General features: G+C 41.1%; 1 protein-coding gene across 1 annotated transcript in view; it reads right to left on the bottom strand.

Annotated features, from left to right (window-relative positions):
• Positions 1-18,931, bottom strand: part of CLDN10 (claudin 10) — a 118,883-nt gene that overhangs the window by 22,123 nt on the left and 77,829 nt on the right. The gene's annotated exons all lie outside the window — the stretch shown is intronic.

The following is an 18,931-nucleotide window of genomic DNA, read 5'->3' as shown; positions in this document are numbered from 1 at the left end:
CACCCCACCCCTTCCCCTCCGCCCTCCCCAGCCCTACCCCGTGGCAAACAGCCTGGCTCCTAGAGTACCTTGTAAAGGCAGGGCAGAAAAAGCCTTTTGTGAGGCCTGAAAGGACACGGCCTGGTCACGCCGAAGCCCTCGGCTTGCCGAACTCAAAAGGTTTTCGTGCTACGCTCGTTGGCAAGACTGTTCAGCCTGTCACGGAGGGGTGATTGCAGTTCTGGGCTTGAAATCGGCCTTGCCCTAAAATCCTGCAGCTCTTCTTGGCTCCGTGATATGCGGAAGGTCACTGTACCAAGGTGTGTGGCCCAGGCCTAAATTCAAGACAACTGCATACGAAGGCACAGGCTCCATGGAGGCCGTCGGTGCGATTTCGATCTTGAATGTTAAAGCCGCATAGCTGGCCAGCTTGTGCTAATGCACTGCACAGAGGGCATGCGTTTAAGCATTGAAGACTTGTTGCATGTATGTCCTTTCCAGCTCCCAGTTCTGGGAGTCTGGTCTATCAATGGATGGTTCTGGCATTGTGGAAACGGCTCTGTGTTGTTTTGCTTTTTTTTTTTTTAGGACTTCCACCTTTTGCATGTGACTGCAGAATAAGCTCATTCATTCCTTCATCGCTGTCTCAAGAGTGAAACATAAAGATCAACGTGTGTTTTCAGTTTTTGAGGTCATAAATGAGGGAGCACAGACACTGACTTTATTACGGGGCTATTATTTGTCCGTTTAAAGTTATTGCAGTTCTTGGTATGAGCTTTCAGGATTCACATCTTGCCAGACTAACCAAGTCTATAACCTATAAATCAGTCCTCTATAGTAAAGCTAGTTGCTAGTTGTGAGCCCTGTTTCACACTTTCATTCATTGTAAATAATTTCTCAATTCTTCTTTGTCATTTTTAAAAAATATATGCATATTGTTTCTTTTTAAAAATTTTAATGCCAGTATAACTAACATATAGTGTTATATATGTTAATATGTTATATATCTCAGGAGTATAATATAGTGATTCAACTATCCTATGGATTCCTTAGTGCTTATCACGATAAGTGTAACCTTGTCACTTTTGGCTTTAACCAAAACAAACAATGAAATTAGAAGCGATTAGATGTCTGTAGAGAAAAGAGAAGGATAGACTATAAAATCATCAAGACTTATATTTGGAAAAACCATTGGAGACCATTAGGGGATGCTCCACACTCAGCCCAATTAATCTGATTTTCTTTGTTTTTTAATTTTTTGAAGTTTATTCATTTTTGAGAGAGGGAGAGAGACAGAGCATGAGCGAGGGAGGAGCAGAGAGAGAGGGAGACACAGGATCCAAAGCAGGCTCCAGGCTCCGAGCTGTCAGCATAGAGCCCGACGCGGGGCTCGAACCCAGGAGCGGTGAGATCATGACCTGAGCCGAAGTTGGACGCTTAACCGACTGGGCCACCCACGTGTCCCCCAGTTATTCTATTTCTTATGATAATATTCAGTTCATGCTCCAACCTTCAGGGCCGTAGGGTTCAGGGCATGTATTCTGGGTTTGTTTTGCATTGTATCGACAGCCTTTTAGAAAGTCTTTCTCTACAATGAACTCAAATCTGTCTCTTTTTCTTCCACCCAAATGCCATAATCAGCACAGGATAAGTCCTACCCTTGAGCCACGTAGCAGCCTCAGGAGCTGTGGTTGCGTGTGCGTGGTCATCTCGTGGCTTGTATGAACGAGAATATGGGTAAGGATGGTTTGCAGATGGGTAGGATGTAGGATGGTTCCACTTCTCTACTGCGCTTGGTCCCAACTTGCCGTGGTGCGTCAAGCTAAGAACCAGTTTGGGAAGCACCTAGCTGACCTCATCCTTCTCATCTTTACTACCATTCAAATCGATCACCTTGGACTGTTGACTACAAACAGTCCTCCATTCTTTTGCATGATTTGCCTTTTTCAAGTGCTTTTATTACCTGGTTTCTTGTCCTCCAGCATATTTCCACTAATCTTTCTATGTCGTGTCCCCTTCTGAATGATCTGCCTGTTTGTAACCCAGTTTACCCGTCAGAAAACACAAAAAGTCATTGTGTTTTTCCTGAATTCCTGAAACTGAAAATTGCACAAATTATGGTTTTGTACTTTATTTCTGGTTTTGTTAGTCTCTTTGTGTCTTCTTCCTGGTAGGTACTCACTAAAATTATTGATTCCTTCTTCTTTTTTCTTTAAGACAAAACCCTGAGCCACTTTTGACACACAAAGAAGTATGGTAATGTGTCTCTGAAGACTCAAGCAGTTCCTAATTTATCACAGGTTTTATAATAGATTGGTTATAAATTTCATTTCTTGGAACCCAAAGCTCCTTTTTGTTTTAAAGAAAAAGCTATGAAGAATGGTTTGTTGCTTTAGACCAGACCCCAGATGTTTATTTAACAGATTATGTAGCTTTACTTATATTACTTAAAAAAATCTATAAACCCAGACCACCATTGCAACATCATTTCCAGAGGAAGTAAATTCAGAATTCCAACTTGGAACTCTGAGAAAGACTTTCTCTGATACTCCACCAGACCATTTGAGCCAGAATCTCTGGGGGTAGCTCTGGTAGTGATGTTTACAAAGCTTGTAATGCATAGCCAGGCTGGGAATCACAGCTTTGAGTGGTCAAGGTGCATATATATGCATATAAACTGTTAATTTAGTAAAACAGATGGTGTGCATTATAGAGAAAGAATATTAATCTCTTGGTTGAAAATTTTGAAAAAAGAAATATTCTTTTACTGTAGAGATTGTAGCACACAATTTCAACTTCAAAGGGGTTGAAAATACCATAAGCAATCCATAAATTAAGATCCGAATGGCAGCACTATTCGCTCCATTGACAGCTGAAAGAGACTAGGGTCGTCACGCCTGTGGACTTGATTAATTTCCTTTACTTTTATCCTTTGTCAGTTCTAAGAGGTTGGACAGCCCTAAACTCTTTTCTTTTTCTTCCCTGGTGCATACTGCATAATTGCTATAGAGAGTTATATTTTAGAGCCCACCAATGCCTGACCAAAAAATGAAAATGTTAACTTCTCTTTCATACCTAAAGAATATTATGTAATGAATCAAGCATTTACTTTAAAATGTCTTATATCTTCAGCATTTCAAAACCAGTCTAGTCAGAAGAAACCTAAGTGTAGCACACACAACGTAATCCAACATAAGAATGTCCAGAAAATGAAACCAGACTGAATAGAGATTTTTTTGAAGTCATGCATAAGTGGCCTGTCTCACTTTAAGATTATAGAATCCCAGATAACCTTTGCAGTTCATCTGCAAACCCATTTACAAAGTACCTTTCCACTATAAATGCTTCCTTATTTTCTTTAGGATTCAGTAAACTGAGGGGCGCCCAGGTGGCTTAGTCGGTTAAGCGTCAGACTTTCGCTTAGGTCATGATCTCGCGGTTCGTGGGTTCAAGCCCCACATCGGGCTCTGTGCTGACTGCCAGCTCAGAGCCTGGAGCCTGCTTCAGCCTGTGACTCCCTCTCTCTCTGACCCTCCCCTGCTCACGCTGTCTCTCTCTCTCTCTCCCTCTCTCCTAGAAATAAATAAAACATTAAAAAAAATTTTTTTTAAAAGGATTCAGTAAACTGAAATTTTTATTTAATTATTTGTAACAATCTATCCTTAATTTGAATATAAAGTGACTCCAGCCACTCTAAATTATTCAAATTAACATCTTAATTAACAATAATTTGGTCTTTATTTAAAAAAACCCTACATTTTTTCCAATATGAAAACTAATAATTTATCCATAAATTAACAAATTTGACACGAAGACATTTAATGTCCTGAAATATATTCTGGGCCCGTCCACTTTTGAGACCTAAAGCACTGAGATTAGCACTAGGGTTATTTCTTTGGCATTATTACGATTCTTAAGGAAAAACAGAGATTCCCCCCCCCCACCCTACCCCAGGGTTTTTCAATAGGAGGGAAACCAGTTTAGCTGACTAAACAGGAGATTTGCAGAAATTCTTTACTTGAGATTCAACTCCCCTGCCAAACCAACACAGGTGTGCCTTTTAACATCTCAAGGATTTTCTAGGCATCAAATTTGGTTTCAGTATACATTAGCTCCTTCCTAGATTCCAGTGAGGCGGGTGCTGCTAATCAGGTGAGAAGAAACTGAAGTCCTGATAAATATGGTATTAACTAAAAAAACCACTGCCCAGGAGCCAAATATTGTTACACCGTGTTAGAGAAGACATTAATGCCGATACTAAGATAGTAAAATAGCATGTCTGTATTCTACTTCCTTCCGTTTTCCCTAAGACTCTCTGTTTATCTTAATGCTCTACAGTAATTCTATGATCTCTGTAATCTCCTTAGCACGAAAGCTACAGACTGATAGGAGTTTTATGGGGATGAACTCTCGTGCTTATCACTGCGTCACTAAGTGTGTGTGTATGTGCGTGTGTGATTTTTCTGCAAATTGTAAGGGTGTATTATTTTGGCATTTGGTATCCTCTGAGGCTATGCTGTATCAGAATGTTTCAGTGGGCCTATTACAAATGGGTGGCATGTGTCTTGTGAATTTGTTTTTCCGACATTCATTTAAAATGCACTCATTCCCAGTTTTGTTTTGTTTTTTTTAATGTTTCTTTATTTCTGAGAAATAGAGGGGCAGAGAGAGGGGACACAGAATCTGAAGCAGGCTCCAGACTCTGAGCTGTCAGCACAGAGCCCCACATGGGGCTTGAGCCCTCAAACCATGGCATCATGACCAAGCCAAAGTCGGATGCTTAACCAACTGAGCCTCCCAGGCACCTGACACGTTCCCAATTCTAAGGTATCTTAGGGCCATCTAGATTCCTCTTGAGGCCCTAGAGGGGTAAGGTTTGGCCCCAAGCAGCTCACGGCTGTCTTGGTGAAAACTCCAGCCTGGAACCACTCTCACTCTGGGATGCTGGAACCTTCCAGTGATCTCAGATGGATGGGTTGTATTTTGCTGGTCAATGACCATCTTATGAGTACTAATAAAACCTACCCACTCAGACTAGGCAGTAGTCTTGTTTTGGACAAGTTGTTTTATTGTTTGTTTTGTTTTTTATTGTTTTGTTTTGTTTTTTTGTCTGAGTTGCAGGTTCCTCGTTTGTAAAATGAAGGAATTCTTCTCGATGGTATCCAAAACCACTTTCTACCCAAAGTCTCTGAGTTAGATTCTTAATGAACTTGACCAGTCACAGACCAAATCAGCAAGGAGAGAAGAGAAGCAAGAGTTCTCCTTTGCTCTCCTCCTTGCTTTCTTTTAAAGATTTTTTTTTTTTTTGAGAGAGAGAGGGAGTGAGAGACAGAGCACAAGTGGGGGAGAGGCAGAGAAAAGGAGAGAGAGAATCCTGAGGTGATGGAGCAGAGCCCTATGTGTGGCCTTCAACTTAGGAACCCTGAGATCATGATCTGAGGCCAAGACTAAGAATTGAACACTTAACCACCTGAGCCACCCAGGCGCCACCTCCCTGCTTTCTTTTCTATCCACCATTTTCTGCCATTTGCTCTCCCTTTTTTACTATATGTTGAAAGGGCTGTTATGTGTAGAGGCATGGGGGTGGGGAGATGTGTGAAGATAATGTTTCTAAAATCTCTGTGTAATTTATTTTCAATTCTTATTTTTGTTTATTAGAAACATGTGATAAAGCAGCGTAGTTCAATTTGCTTATGAAGCAGGGTGATGTAGGGGACAGAGGGCAGATGAGGAAACAGGCAAGAGAAACAGAAAGTGCGCGGTAGAGTGCCCTCAAAGAAGAGAGAAACCAGGAAGCAAGAGTGGAATTAGTCCAAGGGAAAGGCCTGGGGTGGGGGGTTGTCCAAAGAGAAGTGCGGCAAAAGTGGGAAATATGACTAGAGAGCAGTTACGGGTAAGAGGGAGTGGACAGCTACAGGTCAGAGGAAGGGTAATAGACAGTAAGGGCGGGGGCTGGGCAACCACTAAACATTGGCCAAGAAGAGCAAGGTAGAGGTGAAAAAGGAAATGGATGGGTACAAGAGAGAGTGGAGAATTGTGTCCACAGCCCTTACCTTCCTGCATGAGTGTGAGGGCAGGTAGCAGAACATTCCAGTGACTACTACACATGAAGTGACTTTCCCCCCTCCCTGATCTTCAGAATAGAGCTGAGAATTTATTCCAAAGTACTCAGGACCGCCATGTTTGCCATTTGGCTCACTTGATTGGAAACATTGTTGGAAGTTTACAATGAATCCTTTAGGGGATGCAAATTCTGACAAAAACACACCCATAAGCAAATAACTAGTGATGATTTCTTTCAAAAGGCAGGGCTTTCTCCTGTTTTCATCTGCTATAACTTATATGAGTACCTTTTAGGTACCAGTCACCAGTCAAAGTATTTCACCCGTTTAATAACAACCCTGTGGAGTGGGTACTGTTTTCATTCCATTGTAAAGACTGAGGAAACAAAATCACAGAGAGGTGAAGTAACTTGCTCTAGGACACAGTGGAAGTGGGGTTTCAATTTAGCCAGCATAGTCCTGGTGTCACACACTCCTTTGTACTATTTTGCCTTCTACCAAGACAGTCTGAGTAGTTGTGTATTCAGTCCATATCCACGGGGTATATGACCGAAAGTACCCACAAAATGAATTAAAATAATTCTAGATAATTTGCATGTTCCTTAATTCTTCAGGATAATGGCTTTTGTAATCAGAAGTATTTGAACAGAATACCTAATTTCCTTATTTAATTTCGTTGTGTGATTAAGTCTTGTAACAGATGAACTGAAGATCATGAATATGCTGTTTAACAATGTCCCAGGCAATGCTGATTCATTGTATCATAGTTGGTGTCTGGAACACTTTTCTTAAAAGGTGTGAGTGTGTGTGAGTGTGTGTGTGTGTGTGTGTGTGTATGTGTGCATGTGTGTGTGTAGATGTATAAATGTATGTGTATATGTATGTATATACACATATTACAAAAAGTTCATTAGAGCACTGTTAATTCTGTCTTTTCCATGCTCTGAGTCCTGTCCTATTCTCTCAGCCAGTTAGAATTTACTGAGCACCCACCCTTTTCCCTCTATCCTGAATTGATGTTTGGTGGTGTATGGTATTACCTTGCTATGGACTGTCTTGTCTTTATTTTGTTTTCTGATGAAGTTTTGACCCATATTAGCTAACAAAGGGTGTGCTACAGTGAAACAAAGGAAAAGTGTCCCATTCAGATGTAAAGTGCAATCTTTGTCTTTTTCATTAGGTACTGTTGGGTTGTTTCTGGAAAGGCTGTATTCCATGCCATGACCAAAGCAGGGTGGGATGGTTCTTGTTTCTTCAATCCTAACAATACTTGTTTTATCTGGCTATATAATTATTATATTACTTTAAAACCCAAGGCTATCCATCTCCAAAGTTCATGTTCTTATTATATTTAAGTAATATCCGAGTCATTTCAAATTCTGAGGACATTCAAAGATACATTTTTAAAGACGAAAAATACAAATACTAAAAAGTTCCAGGGGTGCTGGTTGGCTCAGAAAAGCGTGCAACTCTTGATCTCAGGGTCGTAAGTTTGAGCCCCACGTTGAATAAAGACATTACTTAAATAAATAAAACTTTTTAAAAAAAAGTTTTAGACATTACTATATCCACAGTTAAAAGGTAGGTCATCATTTGAATATTTTGAGGTCCATTATGATTTATGTTCTCCTTTGACCTTCTCTTCACTGATTATGAGAGAAAAATAAGGGTGTAGGAAGAGAGAGGTTTGGAATATTGCACTGAGGTCTCAGGGAGGGGTGTGTGTGTGTGTGTGTGTGTGTGTGTGTGTCAAAGAAATAAAGAGATGGGAGTAAAACGGAAACAAGAGTGACATATAATAACAAAGGAAGAGTTTTTCTCTTTAAAGCATTGACTGGGAGTGAAAGTGATAAGGGTAGGAAATGATGAAGAGAAATTTCAATACAAGCTTGAATGTACGCGGGGAAGGAGGAGAGAGGCAGGACTATTGACCAACTTCTGCTTCACTGGGTTGTGTTAGCCCTCGTTTTCTCTCAAATACAGGTATAGATATAGGTATAGACATATAGCATTGGAGATTTAATACATCTCAGGAGCAATAGTTTGTGGGGAGATGAGGAAAAGGTAGGACACAATGACTGAAGTAAGCATTAGTGTCGTATCAGCACAACCCATTTCTTCTTTATTTTTTTCCTTTAGAGCTGATGGTACAAGTGTTGGAAAACAAACTTGTAACCAGAATCTCCTCTACACCGAATATTATGTTTTGTTTGCTAGGTGTGCCTAAAATGCAAGTCTTCTTGCCCTTTGGTCTTTGTGTTCCACTTCCTCTCCTACCTCCTACATCTCCTCTACATCCTACGTATTTCCTCTCCTGGCAATCCCAGAGACCACGGAGCTTGTTGGAGGTGTCTTGAGGAAATGATTGAGAAAACAGAGGTGGTCAGAAACTGCCAAATGTCACTGAAACCTGGGAGGAATGGCTGATTATTATGGGAATGGTGGCCTGAAAAAACTACAGTGAGATGGTCATTTTGACATACGCGGATTCAAAGGATTGGGGAAGCCAGTGTAAGAAGTTAGGACTCATTGTCATAAGATGCTCACACAGCCCATATGGATCACTCAATTTTTGCTTTCATTTTGAGAACAGCGCTATTTATTCACTGAAACAATTCAAAATACACTTATTGGGTGCCCATTATGCTCCAGGCACCCTTCCCCACATTGCAGATATGGTGAACAAAATGGACTAAATCTCCACTCCAATATAGCTTACATTCTACTGGAAGAGGCAAGAATAAGGAAAGAGAAATGTTTAGTATCTCAGATGACATATGCTAAGGAGTAAACACTGAAGCCACTGCAGAGTGGGGGTGTTAAACCAAGTGTGTGTGTGTGTGTGTGTGTGTGTGTGTGGTGGTGGGGAGGTTAGTTTTTAAATTTTAGTTAGGTAGCCAGAGGAGCCCTCCCTGAGAAGATGACTTTTGGGTAGAGACCTGAAGGCAATGAGAGAGCTAGCCCCGTGGGTAGTTTTCTGCAGGGTGTTCCCAGAGCGGGGAGCCCAACCACCTTGTCTGAGCCGCAGCAGAGTGAAGGGGAGCATGGTGGGACATGGGGACAGAGAGAGGTAACAGGATCTATGTGTGTGACCTTGTATGTCCATGTGTGGACCTGAATGTCTGTGTCTGTGTATTTCTGAGTGTCTCTGTGTGTACTTGTCTGTTTGTGTGTTCTGGTGTGTGTGGGGGGGGTGTCTGTGTGTGTGCTCTGGCACCTTTGTGTGTGTATTTGTGAGTGTGTATATGGCAGGGGTGTATATAAGTCTCAGAAGCTTCTGGAGGGCTCTGTAAGTCCCAACAACAACTTTGGCTTTTGCTCTGACTGCAATGGGGAAACACTGGCAGGTTCCGTGAGAAGAGGTATCCAGCTTAGGTTTTAGGATCGCTCACAATAGGAAGGTCAGTGTAGGAAACAGGATGCCAGTTGGGAGGCAAGGGCAATAATCCAGCTGAATGATGGCGGTAGCTTTGATCAAGCTGGTAGAAGTGCAGTGGTGAGTGGCGCCTGGGTGGCTTAGTCGGTTAAGCGTCCGACTTTCGCTTAGGTCATGATCTCGCGGTTCGTGGGTTCGAGCCCCGCGTCGGGCTCTGTGCTGACTGCCAGCTCAGAGCCTGGAGCCTGTTTCAGTCTGTGACTCCCTCTCTCTCTGACCCTCCCCTGCTCACGCTGTCTGTCTCTCTCTCTCCTAGAAATAAATAAAAAAACATTTAAAAAAAGAAAAAAAAAGAAGTGCAGTGGTGAGAAATGGTCGGATTTTGTATTTTTGGATCTCGTTTGAAGGTAGAGCTGACAAGATTCGCTGATGACTGGCTGTGAAGTATGAGTAAAAGAGAGAAGCCAAGGAAGACATCAGGGTTTTTGGCCTCAGCCACTGGAAGGGTGGAGTTGTTTGCCTAAGTTGAGGAAAGCTCTAGAACACAGGTTTAGGGGTGAAAACAAGAATTCTATCTCATTTTGTTGTTTATTTATTTATTTTGAGAGATAGAACAAGAATGAGTGGGGGAGTGGGGGAGAGAGAGGGAGAGAGGATCCCAAGCAGGCTCTGCACCATCAGCACAGAGCCCTACTCCAGGCTAAAACTCATGAACTGTGAGATCATGACCGGAGCGGAAACCATGAGTCAGATGTTTAACCCACTGAGCCACGCAGTCACCCCAAGAGTTCAGTTTTAGATTTCTTGAGTTAGGTTTCCCAGTAGACATTCGGGGGTGGGGCGGGGAAGCCAAATAGGCTATTGCATCTACAGGTCCAGAGTTGAGGGCAGAGTTTCAGGCATAAAAAGTATACTTTGGAGTCATCTGTGGTTAGTGGCATTTAAACCAGGAGACTAGCCAGAATCTCTCAGGCTGAAGGTAGAAGGGAAAGAGATATTCTAGGAGTTGAGGATGAAACAAACAACAAAAAAGATTGGGAAGGCACCGCCATGTAGGTCAGAGAAAAACCAGGGCAGAGAGTCTGGAAGCCATGTGAAGAAATTTTTTTAAGGAGGAAGAAGTAGAGAGATTAATGGAATCACATGTGACTGAGGGGACAAGCTGAAGGAAGACTGAAGAAGGAAGACCATGATAGTCCTCGATGGGAGTCGTTCTTTGGAGAAGATGGGGCACACGGCAGATGGGAGTGAGGTCAGCGGAGAATGGGACAGAAACTAGGGGCAGGAAGTGTGAACATCTCCTTAAAGAGAGGAAAAAAATGGTGTGGGGGCTGGAAGGAAAGTGGATCATGAAAGGTATTATTGCTTTGGGGGTTTTATCTAAGATGAGAAAAATAATCACCTCCTGCTGTGTGTCTTTGTGTAAATTCAGGAAAAGTCCCCTTTCCTCCCTACGGCAGCTTGGAGTGCAGATTATGGGCGCAGGTCCCAGGCCACATGCAGCCACACCTCAAAACTGCTGTTGTCAGCACCCTCTTCCTCAGTGTATTGTCACTTGGTTAAATTCTTTAAGAAAATAGTTCAGATGCAGCTTTTCCATCCATAGTTATGTCTATTTGACTTTGTACTAAAAACACATTAGTTTGATATCATTTAAAAACAATGGCACACATGTTTTATAGTTCTAGAATATTAGAGTTAGAAAATACTTTAAAAATGCTTAATTCAACATTTTATAAATGAGGAAGTCAGAATCCATAAGTGACTTCTTCATATATGTTAAGTTGTAAAGTGAATATTGCAGTACTGTACCGATTGGAATGACATTTTGTGTATGTTACGCTTCAAAAAGTGAGTGTTTGGGTTTTCTTTGTTTGTTTGTTTGTTTGTTTTTGAGAGACAGAGCATGAATGGGGGAGGAACAGAGAGAGAAGGAATCATAGAATCCAAAGCAGGCTCCAGGCTCTGAGCTGTCAGCACAGAGCCTGATGCGGGGCTCGAACCCACAAACTGTGGGATCATGACCTGAGCCGCAGTCGGACGCTTAACCGACTGAGCCACCCAGGCACCCCAAAAATGGTAAATTTGAAAAACTACCAACTTTAGCACAGAAGAAAAATCTAAATTACGAGCAAGCTTTGACTGTCTAGAAGTTGAAAACTGCTCTCCTCAGCGAAACATCTGTGCTGACAAAATATTTGTGAATATATTACTAGGAGGTTTTTGTTTCAGGTAAATGCAAAGTCATCTTTATAAATGACTTTTGAACAGTAACATGAAAAGAAAAGAAATAATGATGAAATTGTGTGCTGATAATGCAGTAGACAGACAATAGACACACCTTTTCTTCGTGGTTCAAAGCAATAGCTGTTTCTGTGTTTGATTTAGAGTTTGTAAAGAATTAATAAAAAGATCATAAGAACACGGCTGATGTCATGTTTTGCCCGTGATTATTACAAACTGCCACACCTCTAGGATTTGGGACATAAATCTTTCTGACAAACAAATAAGCCCTAAGTCAACGACTTCACCACCGTGCAATTCATCCACATATGTAATCCTATAGAGTTAAGCAATGTTTTGTCTTCCAATCAAAACACTATGTGAAAGATTATATTGTAGTTTCTTGACATGGTGATTAAAGCAGCCAATGAAATTTAGTTAAGCAACCTGAATGATAGATAATCTGTTTGTTGGTTTCTAGATTTTACATACCGTAGAGGAGAAAAGCAAATAATAAAATTCCATTATCTCATGTTAATTTCCAGATGAGATGGAGAGGAGCAAATAAAGCACAGATGTTATTAAACTGTACATACGGTATTATGGGCATTTGATAAATAGTCATTGAATTTAATTTATCAAAAAGGACAGCTTCTAATATTGGATGGAATGTTAAGCATGCTCTCAAAAACTATCTGTGATTGTCTAATTTTTATTCTTTCAAGCAAATTATCTTTAAATGAAGAGAAAGTCATATTCTTTCAAATTATCATCTTGCGACAAATATGGGGCTTTAGTTTATACTTCAAAGGATCGAATTAATCCTCAAATAATTGCTCTTCTTGTCTCTTAAAACCCATTCGTGTGTACATGTATAAATAATATATTTTCACTAAATGTTTTTTCCACAGATGGTTTGGCACCACACAGTATGAATTTAGGAACATGCAGTACATTTTTTCACGTGTTTGTTTTGCTGTTTTTATTTTTGTTGTAGCAATCTCTACACCCAACACGGGGCTTGCGCTCACAGCCCCAAGAGCAAGAGTCACATGCTTGGGGCACGTGGCTGGCTCAGTTCCCAGTTCATGTAACTCTTGATTTCGAGGTTCTAAGTTCAAGCCCCACAATGAGTGTAGAGATTACTTAAAAATTTAAAAATCTCTAAAAAAAAAAAAAAGAACTGCACGCTCTACTGACTGAGCCCCTGCCCCCAACCCCGATTTTGCTCTGTTTGTAAGCAGAATTGACTACCTATAATCTATCTGGAATTGCTACTTGGCAACTTGATGCACAGGTTAGGATCACCTGTTTCTTATACCTTTTTCCTAACAGCCAATTAATTCTGACTTGCAAGACACTTGTGTTTCCCTGGTTTAGGAAAACCCAACCTCAGCTCTAAGTAACATACATCTCCACAATCCTCCCTACTTAAAATGGCACTACTCCTGTCTCTTCACTACCTGGAAAGCTCTGGCTGACTCTCAGTCTCAGAGAAGAAGAGTTCCCAAAAGGATGGATATTAGACCCCCATGTATATATTAGTGTTTGCCTTACCTAATCACTGAACAAATGTGAATGGGTGTCTTTAGTGATAATGACCTTTTTAAACTATGGTTATGATCACTACTCTTTTTTGTTTAAAGTTTATTTACTTGGCGGCACCTGGGTGGCTCAGTCAGGTAAGCGTCCAACTTTGGCTCAGTTTATTATCTTGCAGTTCACAGGTTTGAGGTTCCCCCCCTCCCCCACTTAGGCTCTGTGCGGACAGCTAGCTCAGAGCCTGGAGCCTGCTTCAGATTCTGTATCTCCCCCTCTCTCTGCCCCTCCCCTGCTCTCTCTCTCTCTCAAAAATAAACAAACATTAAATTTTTTTAATTGCGTAGGAGAATATTATTTCCTCCCCCCCTTCAAACAATGCCAACAAAGGGAAAACAAGAAGGAATGGGAGAGAAATAGGAGAGAAGGAAAGGTTCAAATGGAGCAAAAGTAGGTAGAGTGTGGTGTGCTGTGGTCCACGTTGGGAACGGGCAGGAATCTTCCTCACCACCCCAGACATTTACACTTCATTCTCAAAGTTTGCTTACTTTTTGTTCATTCTTACCCCCAGCTTTCTCCTACTTGTGGTCACTTGCATCTATTTGGCTCATAATTGCAAGCAAAGAACAGGAGCCCCCAGCCTGGTCATTCCAAATTCCTCCTTGTGTCAAAGTGTTAGGAAGGAAGGGCAGATCTATTCCAGGGCACTGGTGTTGATATTTATTCTCATGTCCAGAAGTAAGCAATTTGTAGAAGGTCCCACAGCAGGTTAATGCCGGAACCAGGTTTATCATGCACAGCTGCTGAGTTCTCATGGTGCGCACGGGGCCACGGGGCCACCAGGCTGTTCCATGCAGTGTTCCAAACCTCATACTTGTCAACTGCAAGGAACTTCCTATGCCCATGGTTGGAAACAAACTTAATTAAACGTAATACATTCAAAAGATCCCCAGTGCCAAAACCTCCAAACTTTAAAAGGACTGCGTATCTCTCTCAGTTCCAAACAAAAAGTGTCATAGGCAATAAACTGATAGTGTCACTGTCCATGGAAAGAAACAATATTCCAACAAACATGAAATTTCAGTCGATTACTCGAGTTCTTGAGTTAGAGGTGCAGTCATGTTACAGGTAACAAAGGGAGCCGACTTTAAGAATTAATATCATTTCTTATTCTGAAGCACTCGCCAGCACCTAATTTTTGTTTAGCCTTTTCTGATATTTTCAAGTATGCCATGTATTTCTTACCTAATCCAGACTAACAGCTAAGACGTAGTCTTTTGTAACTTAATATATATCCTGCTAGATTTCAGTGGTAGACAGTTCTTTAAGGTAAATGTTTGTTAAAGGATCAAGATTACCCTTTGGAAGCTGAATAAGAACCGAAAGAATCATAAGCATTTGAGCTCAAAATAATGCACATCTTCTTATTTTCACAATTTTCTTATTAAAAAAAAAACCCCGAATGTGCAAGTGTTGTCATGAGAATATTCTGGAAAGGTAGAAAATAGAACTTCAATAAGAAATTAAGCCATCTCATAGTTAGCTTTTATTACCCATTTACCTTTATATATTATTGAATCCCTTTTATAACACAACAGTCTTCCCCTCACTGCACATTTCTGACTGAAAATTTTTTAACTTTTATTATAAAATCAGCTTTATTTTTAGGGGCGCCTGGGTGGCTCAGTCTGTTAAGCGTCTGACTTCAGCTCAGGTCATCATCTCACAGTCAGTGAGTTCGAGCCCCGCACTGGACTCTGTGCTGACAGCTAAGAGCCTGGAACCTGCTTTAGATTCTACGTCTCCCTCTTTCTCTGCAACTCTCCTGCTTACGCTCTGTCTCTCTCTGTCTCTCAAAAATGAATAAACGTTAAAAAAAATTTTTTTAAATCAGATTCATTTTCTAAACATATCAGTTTTGGTACGTGAATTTTACATCAGTGAGTGTTCCAAGCCTTTTAAAGTCATATACCAACTGGAAAATGGTTATTTCAGAGAAGATATATGGAAACAGTGCTGTATTCCCAAATACCTCAGTGTAAATACTGGATGCATAAATGGGTTCAAAATCCAATCCTACCACCAGCCTCCTCAGTCTCTCTTCTCTATTGTTATTGGAGTGTTTGTGTCTTTGACTCCTTTATACCCTCCACTTTCACATAGCTGTCCTTAAACGTTTTTGATGGTTGATTGATCCAGTTTCTATTATTGAAGAGCAAGAGAAAGTTTCAGGAATATAACAAAATTTGGCATCATTCAACGAGTATTTAAAAAGCACCTCCTTGGTGCAGTCTACAGGAATGAAATCTAAGAGGATGAGGGGTGTTACCATATGGGGTACAACAGACGAGGGTGTAGGCTGTAGCAGCAGCAGAGGAAAGGAGTCCCCCCTCCCCAAATACAGAAAACAAAATGTGATCTGGGCTATGCCTTAGAGAAGATGGAATTAGACCTTATAGTCATGGAAGGAGGAAGCTGGACAAGATGCAGAATGGAAATCTCCAGGTGAACACACACATTGGCCTTGCCATTGGATGGTGTGCATAATGATGGGAAATTTTGGCCAGACACAAGCAGAACTCAATGTGATAAATCAAATTATAGCACTTGCTGATCCTATAAGAAGGGTAGGTATGAACACTTGTTGATAATTCTTAGAAATACTTTGGCAATGGGTCTTAGATTTGTAATTAAATGAAAACGGGAAATAATGTTTGGTTCTTATTGTCATGTTGGTTCCTTATTCACATGCACATCTTGGCAATGGCATTGTCGAGTGGTGCATAAATAGGGACCATGAATTTGGTTCTGCTCTCATTTTGTGCTACTTGTGTATTGCCATTCGAAGATGCGGTTGTTTGGGGTCCTGGTTAATAGTCCTCGGTGTCTAATCAATTCACGAATAAAGTTTCAGTGATTCTCTACTCAGAGTTGGTTTCATTTTGAGGGCTAGAAGCCAATCAAAATGGTGTTGTTTCCCCTACATAAGTGTTCACTGTTACCAGCACTAGCAAATTACCAGTTAGGTCCTCTAGCTAGAGAAGCCGGTGATAGAAGCAAGAGTAGCTAATTCATGCATTTGGATTTGGAGGTGCCATCTGTGGAGTGAGGTTCTTTCTTAATCTATATATCTTAAGCACAGAATTTGGTCAAGTGGATTCCTGTTAAGTAAAAGGTACCAATAGTGTATTACCACTGAAAAAATTATTTCCTTGGGGGCACTTGGCTGGCTCAGCCTGTAGAACATGCAACTCTTGATCTTAGGATCATGAGGTCAAGCCCCACATTGAGAATAGAGACTATTTAATAATAATAATAATAATGATAATAATAAAATGAAAGAAAAATGACTTCCTCTTTGCATTTCTTTCATTTCCATAACTTGTATATAGGAAGCCCAAAGGAACTTCAGCACACCTTTGCCATATCATTTCCCTGAGAAAACCTATGCAAATCATGGTGAGAGTCAACCTAAAGGAAGAGCTAAGATTCACATTATCCCCTCTATTCACCAGTCATAAGGCTTCTTGTATCTGAGAACAGTCATGCATACTGGGTATTTTAAAAATGAACAATTCCAGGGGCACCTGGGTGGCTCAGTCGGTTACGCATCCAACTCTTGATTTCAGCTCAGGTCATGATCTCATGGTTCATGGGTTCAAGTCCTACATGCGGCTCTGTGCTGACAGTGTGGAGCCTGCTTGAGATTGTCTCTCTCTTTCTGTGCCCCTCCCCTGCTCATGCACTCTCTCTCTCTCTCTCTCAAAAATAAAATAAACTTAAAAAGATGAACAATTCCAGCTTGATCAAAACAAAACAAGACAGGGGCACCTGGGTGGCTCAGTCGGTTAAGCCTCCGACTTCGGCTCAGGTCATGATCTCACGGTTCGTGGGTTCAAGCCCCCCGTCTGGCTCTCTGCTGACAGCTAGCTCAGAGCCTGGAGCCTGTTTCGGATTCTGTGTCTCCCTCTCTCTCTGACCCTCCCTGTTCACACTGTCTCTCTCTCAGAAATAATTAAAAATATTTTTTAAAAAAATTAAAAAAAACAAGACAAAACAAAACCCCCCCGATTAGCTAGCAACCACCCCCACACAGGTCTGAACTATATTACTTCTCTAGTGATTCTTTCAGCCATGGTAGAATGGAAATACATCCTAAAATTAGAAGATTGTAAACAAACCGGGCTTTGAAATCTCATTTAGTGTTTAATTTTAAAATGTCTATCTTAATTTGATGTGGCTACCCAAAATAGAAAAATGTTGGCTTCAACTTAGTCTGGCTCCTCTCTGAAACTACTCTAAAGACTAAACTACTCTACAGGGCTCTTAATTAGCACTCACACAATGGGACTTAATTCATATGCATATGCCACAGAACTAATGTTTCTGCATTAAATTACAGCAGCTGTGAAATTTAAATGTTACTAGGAGTCAGCGAATTTTGTAAAATACTGTACTATATATTTCCTGAGAAATTTGCGCCCTCTTTTGGATAAAAATTGTCAAGACGTTTAAATGTGAACTTGAAAAAACGTCAACGACTTAAAAATAAACACAGTTTTAAAGACCGTGGGAAAGGAGGAGAAAGAACAGATGTTAAAGACATTGTAGAGACAATATTAGCAGAGCTGCAAGGTCAAGGTTTTGCCACTGCAAGGCAAAAATGGCTATATGAAGGACCCAGCATTAGGAATCTATCGTTTTCTTTTGAATCAAAATTGTGTTAGGAATTTTTGCCTTATGTAAAATTACAAAGTAATGTTTCTTAGGGCCAGTCTTCTCTAGAAAATAGTGGTAAGCATCTACCTTTCTCTTCAGACTATAATTTTTGTGTGGGTAGGGACAAATTGGCCCTTGGGGGGTCTTTCTGCCTGGATGAAGCAGACCTCAGGAGTTGTTTCATTCGGATGTAGGGAAATACACAAATATATCTAGAGATACCTTGGGGGACATTTTGAAAATTTTCTTCATGTTTCTTTCCTAATCCAGCATCTCAGTAGAGTTGTCTATCATCACGATCTCTTTCTTCACCACCTCATTGACCTCTCGAGCCAATGCCACCTTTCTCACTCCAGTGAAACATCACACANATCTACCTTTCTCTTCAGACTATAATTTTTGTGTGGGTAGGGACAAATTGGCCCTTGGGGGGTCTTTCTGCCTGGATGAAGCAGACCTCAGGAGTTGTTTCATTCGGATGTAGGGAAATACACAAATATATCTAGAGATACCTTGGGGGACATTTTGAAAATTTTCTTCATGTTTCTTTCCTAATCCAGCATCTCAGTAGAGTTGTCTATCATCACGATCTCTTTCTTCACCACCTCATTGACCTCTCGAGCCAATGCCACCTTTCTCCAGTGAAACATCACACGCCAAGGTGACAAGTGGCTTCATGTATGGGATTTAGTAGATATTTCCCATTCCTTATTGTGCATCTTGTTTGACCTTTCTTTACCCTTTGACACAGAGGCCCAGTGGTCCTTCCTTTGTGAAATACTTTCTTCTTTGGTTTCTACGACTCTGTTCTCACTTCTGCCTCTCTGCCTGTCCATGGTTCTTCGTCTGTCTCCTGCTCATCGGCCACCATCCCCAGCATTCTGTGCTTGGCACTTAGCCCTTTTCACATCACACTGTTTCCCTGGGCAAACTAATGGCTCCAAAACAGAATTCCCTGACCCAGCCCCAGTGTCCAGTCCCTGATGGACACCTTCTCCTTTTGCTCCGGGGGGAGGGAGGGGGGAGGAGTGGT

This window comes from Crocuta crocuta, unplaced genomic scaffold (genome assembly GCF_008692635.1).
Source record: "Crocuta crocuta isolate KB4526 unplaced genomic scaffold, BGI_CrCroc_1.0 scaffold31, whole genome shotgun sequence".
NCBI lineage: Eukaryota > Metazoa > Chordata > Mammalia > Carnivora > Hyaenidae > Crocuta > Crocuta crocuta.
This window is presented reverse-complemented; position numbering and strand designations above follow the sequence as displayed.